General features: G+C 45.1%; 1 protein-coding gene across 1 annotated transcript in view; it reads right to left on the bottom strand.

The window, feature by feature from the left end:
- Positions 1-6,000, bottom strand: part of RAB5C (RAB5C, member RAS oncogene family) — a gene marked incomplete in the record, with an annotated part of 696,743 nt that overhangs the window by 379,495 nt on the left and 311,248 nt on the right.

The following is a 6,000-nucleotide window of genomic DNA, read 5'->3' as shown; positions in this document are numbered from 1 at the left end:
AATTAAGGCTGAGCATTTGGGAACTAGAGGTAGGCCTGTGGGGCTTTAGCAGGCAAGGCCTTAGAAGATTTAGCTGCTTTAGCCCTAGAAAAGCCTTGATAGACATAGATGCAGGGGCCTAGCAGCTCCACGTGCAGGAGTGGATATGTCTAATGGAATAGTATCTGATAAATCCTGGGTGCCTGCTACAGCAGGAGGAATTTCAGTAGCAGATTCAGCCATGCTGTGTGAAGCCTCGGCTGTCTGAGGAATGCTTTCGGCCGAAGGAAGAACCGAGGACTCTGTTTCAGCGAAACCGAGACACTGCGGTTGGCTTAACCGTGGTTTCGAAACCGCGGACCGCGAGTGTCTGTCCTTTTCACGCTTTTAGCTAATTGTGAAGTCGAGTCTCCGACGGCATTTTATAAGCAAAAGCGGACCAAAAACTCCTCCGCAAACCCCGACCGATGTCTAAGTGTACGTCGGTTGAAGGAAGCACAGGCTAGACAAGCTGATACGTCGTGGTCTGGGCCTAAGCAAGGAAGGCAGTAAGAGTGGAAATCCTTATGAGGTATTTGTTTCCCACAATTTAAACAATTATTTACTTTTTCTGACATCGGCTGAGGCAAGAAAGAGTCCCCAATGGGGTACTTAGCTTTTAGAAGTCTTCGTAGTAGAAATCTCTGGATCTGACCGACCGGCACTTGCGAACAGCTTCTGCTTGGGCACCGCTGCAAGATAGACTGAGGAAAATGGCGTCGGCTGATGCCTTTATACCCAATTCACAGCAGCTATGACGTCGGGTGAAGTGCGACATCAGCAGAGGCCAGACCCAGACTTTGGAATCCGGCCGACCGAAGGGCTGCCTGAGGCAGGACAACCCATATGTTAGGACTGCAAATGCATCCTTGAAGGACATGCATGGATTTTTACTGAAGAAAAAGATAAGCCCTTGTCAAGCATCTCCGTCAAATATTGTAAAATCTGAGGAATATTGGGCTTTGCTGCGTCTGTTCCTTGTGCTTGGTTCCAAGCACAGAATCTCTTCCATTTATCAGCATAAGATTATCTAGTACTACGCCTTCTAGGTTCCAAAATGACATCCATCACAGATTTACTGAAAGGTGGTGTTTAAATAATTAACTCATCAGCCATGCTGCAAGATTCAGAGTTTGGAGCGGAGTGTGCAGAATTTCATTGTTCTGCTGAGACAGTAGAGGTGGTATAGGAGGCAACTACCATGGAGTAATTTGAGACATTCTTTAGAAGTGGGTACCAGTGCTGGCGAGGCCAGTCCAGAGCAACTAGGATAATTTTTGTTTCCTGTCTGACTTTTAGTAAGACCTTGGAGAGTAGAGGCAGAGGGGGAAAAACATAGACTGATTGTTTTTTCCATCTGAAGGATAGGGCATCCACTTTCCATGCTTTCCTGTGATGAGTTCTTTTGCAGAATTTGTCCAACTGATAATTTTGGGGAGAGGCAAATAGATCTATGTCTGGGCTCCCCCATTTTTGTGTTAACATGATGAAGATTTGTGGATTCAGCCTCCATTCATGCGGGTCCATAAGATTTCTGCTTAGGTCGACTACCAGAGTATTTTGTTTTCCTGGCAGGAATTGAGCTTGAAGATTAAGTCAAGGGAGTGTTCCACAATGCCATGGCTAGTCTGTAAAGGGCGTAGGAATGTGTACCCCCCTGCTTGTTTATGTACCACATCACATAACTGTGTTCTTGTCTGTCTGTATCAGTAGGTGTCCTGGATGAAGTCCTTGAAGGCTGTCAGAGCATTCTGAATAGCTAGCATCTCGAACTGGTTGATATGCAGATGCATTTGGTTTGGGCTCCATTTGCCCTGAATGCATCTCCCCGCCAGGTGGGCCCCCCAAGCATAGTCTGATGCGTCTGTAGTTAGGGTTTGGGTGGCAGAGGGGTAGAGTGAATGACAGTCCCTTGTTTTGGTGACATGTCTTTGCCCACCAAAAAAACTCCTGTTGAAGGCAAGGAATGAGAGGAATAATTGTTTCCAGACTATGACAATTCTGACTCCATAAACTTTTTAGGTACCATTGAAGTTTCCTCATATGCAGTCTCGCATATGGAATTAGTAGAATGCAGGATGCCATGAACCCCAGAGCCTGCAGAATTTGTCTTGCAGATAACTGGGTTTTTGTTGCCATTTGTTTGAAGTATGTTGTCAGTTGCCTTTGTCTGGCGTAAGGTAAATCATCTGGGCAGTTGTACCCAAGCTTGCAGCCAGGAATGTAATTATTTGAGAGGGTACCAGTTGTGATTTATTTTCATTTATGGTGTATCCAAGGCATGCTAGAAGCCTTTTCACAAATGCCAGATGTTAGAGTGTCTTTGTCCTCTGCTTGAATGAGACAGTCATCCAGATAAGGGTAAATTTGAATGCTTCTTTGTCTGCAGACTGCAATTACTGGTGCCAGGCACTTTGTAAAGACCTTGAGCACAGTAGATGAGCCAAAGGGCAGTGCAGAGAATTGGTAATGCAAAAAACCTGCTTTGAAGTGGAGGTATCTTCTACATGATTCCCTTATTGGGATATGCAGGTATGCCTCAAGTCTAGAGTTACTAAACTAGCAATCCTGCCTAGCATAGGCAGTAGCTGTTGTAAAGTCAGCATTTTGAATTTTGGAATGTCCAGGAAAAATTGTTCAAAATCGAAAGTCCAGTATGGGACGCCATGATTGGTCTTTTCTGGGTACCAGGAAAAGTCTTTAATAAAAAACTTGTTTTTCCTTTTCTGGTACCGGTTGAATAGCCCCCATTATCCATGAGGACTGGGCCTCTGCCCACTGGTTTTGTGGCAGATCCGGCCATCCGTTTGGAACTGGCAAAGTATGGAAATGAAATCTGTACCCCTGGGATACTATGTTTAATACCCACTTGTCCTGGGTAATTGAATGGCCAATTTTGAGCATGAAGTGCTAGTTTTTCCCCCAAGTGGGCTGCCAAAAGGCAAGTGCTTGGTGAAAGTCAATGAGACTGCTTACTGTAAGGTTGTGTTTTGTTCCCTCCAGTTTTGGAGGTGGAGGCACCCCACTGCTTTGACCTCTAAGAACCCTGTTATCTGGAGCCTTTTGAGTGCCTGGATTTGCCTTAGGTGGCTCTGTTGGGACACAGGAAAGAACCATTTTTTAGTAGGCCAGTGTCTACTGAACCCTGGGTGGCAGCACTTGTAAGAAATCTTTTACAGTTTGCATAGATTTAGCTTTGTCTTCCATTTTCTTTAAAACCTCTTCTGCCTTATTACCAGAGTATCATGCTGCAAAGGGGCATCCAACAATTTAGCTTTAACATGATCAGGCAAATTTTGCTCCTTGAGCCAGGCATGCCTTCTAATCACAGATCCAGTAACAGCGGCCCTACAAGAGGCCTCCAAGGAATCAAAATCACATTGCAAAGTATGCTTTTCCAACCTGTTCTGCTGAATGCAATAATTTCTGTAACTATTTTCCACACAATCAGAAATAAACATAATTTTCTGTTTCAGTAAACCCATAACATGCTGTTGATATTTAAGCATATGAAACTGGCAGTTTAAAGCCCTGATTGCCAAGGTTGCAGACGTATAAACCTTCTCCAGTGCCCTGGGATCTCTGTCAGAGGGGGTAGGATTTTTGGCTGTAGAGGCCTTTACACCCTTGGGGCCCTGAGAAATAGTCTCAGGGTCAGCAGCAGGATTTTTGAATAGAAATTTGTGGGAGTCAGGAACCCGGTAATATCTGCCTGGCTTACTAGGAGCCGGAAGCAGGGATTCCGGAGCCATGCTTGATTCCAAAAACACATCAACAATGTCGAATACAGGAGGTATTGCCAAAGGCCTATGCTGACGAAAATCCCTGAGCCTCTTTTTTGAGTCAGAGAAGTCCTGACTCTCCCAGTGAAAATGTTCCCTTAAAGTATGCAAAGTCTCTCCAAAAGAATAATCCTCAAGAAGACCTCAAGAAGAGATGCAAATGGGACTGATTCCTCTGCATCAGAATCCTCATAGGGTGGAATAGAAATTCCTGATCAGAAGAGGAATCAGAAGAACGAAAACGAGACAACCGGATCTGAAGATTCATAATTGGTGCCTTGCCTAGGCCTCTTAGCAGGGGGGGGGGTTGGGAACCCTTGATCAAGGTAATTAAATCCTCAGCCATTTGGATCATCTGTTTTTTAGGCATAGGGGCCTGAGCACGTGGCTCATGCGTCGGTTTTTTAGACACAGATGTTTTTCACTTTGTTTTCGAGCCTGGCATCAGTTTAATATAAAAATGTTGAGGCCTGAAAACACCCTCAGAAGCCAGTGCCTGCTCAGCAGCTCCAGACCCATCTAAAGGAGAGACATCCACGGGTTCAAGAATCTCGCGGAATACCAGACACCGAATGGGTCTCGGTAGAGGCCTGCAACTCAAAAGTAGCTGGTATCAGGGGCTGCGAAAGCGCCAGAGTACAGGCGAACCGGCAACTGACTTAGGAGAAGCTTAGTCGGTTTTGGATCTTGACGGTCCGTGTCTTGTCCTTTTCTTTGCGTTTTTTGTGAACTCCGGTAGTCGGATTGCTAACAGATATTTCAGGGTAGTTAAATCTTGAACCAAAATATTTAGAAGCAAAATTATAGACGCTTAATAGTGGGTTGGTTAATTTCAGCACAAAACCGACAGCAAGACACATTGTGATCAGGGCCTAGGCAAGGAATACAGTACAAATGAAAATTCTTGAGGTATTTGCTTCCCACAAGTAATGCAATTATTAACTTTTACTGACATCAGTAAGGAGCAAGAAAAAGTTTCCCCAACGGGGTACTTAGCTTTAGTTTGAAGACTTCAGTTCTGAAACTCTAACGAAAATTTCAGGAGTTGACAAACTGGCACTTGCGAACTGCTTCTGCTTCGGGCACCGCGTGGCAAGAAAGACAGATTAAAATGGCGTCGGTTGCATGTTTTATACCCCTGACGACCTGACATCATGGAAGAGGAGACAGCAACTGACGCAGGACCAAAGACTTTGATATTCAGGCCGAGTGAGGGCAACCGGCCAGCAGATTACCCAAATGTAATGACTGCAACAGTGAAACATGAAGAACATGGATGGGTTAGTATGTACGGATACCCCATCCCTATGAAAAATCGTACAGGGAGGCTTGACCAACAAAGCCTGAAGCTCCAAAACCCTCCTGGCAGAAGTAATAGCAACCAAGAAGGCAGTCTTCCGGGACAAAAACTGCAGTTCCACAGAGGCTACAGGCTCAGAGGGGGATGAAATTAGAGCTTGCAGAACTAACCCAAGATCCCAAGGTGGCACAGGGGGCCAAAGAAGAAAGGTGCCTTTTAAGAAGTCTTTGCAAAGCTTAGAAGATGCTAAGGAAGCCATGTTATCACCTACATGAAAATTAGAAATTGTTGCGAATTGGACCTTGACCATAGAAAGTACAGTTTTGTACCTACCATAAATGTAGATGTCCGAACTGGATAGCATCTGCAGTCATAACAAGTGGGTTGTCCTGTCGTCAGGGCAGCCTGCAGTCGGCCGGATTCCAAAGTCCAGTCCCGCTTCGCTGATGTCGCCTCCCACCGTCCGACGCTCTCTCTGTTGGTCTTCGGTATAAAGCATCAGCCCGCCATTTTTTTCAGTGTTTTTTCTTCCCCCAGATGCCAGTAGCCCTCTTGCAGGCTAAAAATTTGGATAGATGCCAATGTTTCCAAATAGATAGAGGTAAACACAACAATAAGCATATATGTACATATATACAAACAAATACACCATAAAAGACTCCCCAACAGCTAGCTATTAGGAGGGTAAACACCCTGGAGTACCACAGAGGGAAGGAGGAGGGGTCTCTTGCTGCAGATGCTATCCAGTTCGACATCTACATTTATGGTAGGTACAAAACTGTACTATGTCCTTCATGGATGCATCTGCAGTCATAACAAGTGGGTAGAATACCATAGCCAACTAGGGAGGAGGATAAAAGTAGATTATGGTGTGTTTAGGATCCCTGCAGTACAGCCAGT

The sequence above is a fragment of the Protopterus annectens genome, chromosome 13.part0 (genome assembly GCF_019279795.1).
Source record: "Protopterus annectens isolate FY-2018-M chromosome 13.part0, PAN1.0, whole genome shotgun sequence".
Taxonomy (NCBI): Eukaryota; Metazoa; Chordata; order Ceratodontiformes; family Protopteridae; genus Protopterus; species Protopterus annectens.
This window is presented reverse-complemented; position numbering and strand designations above follow the sequence as displayed.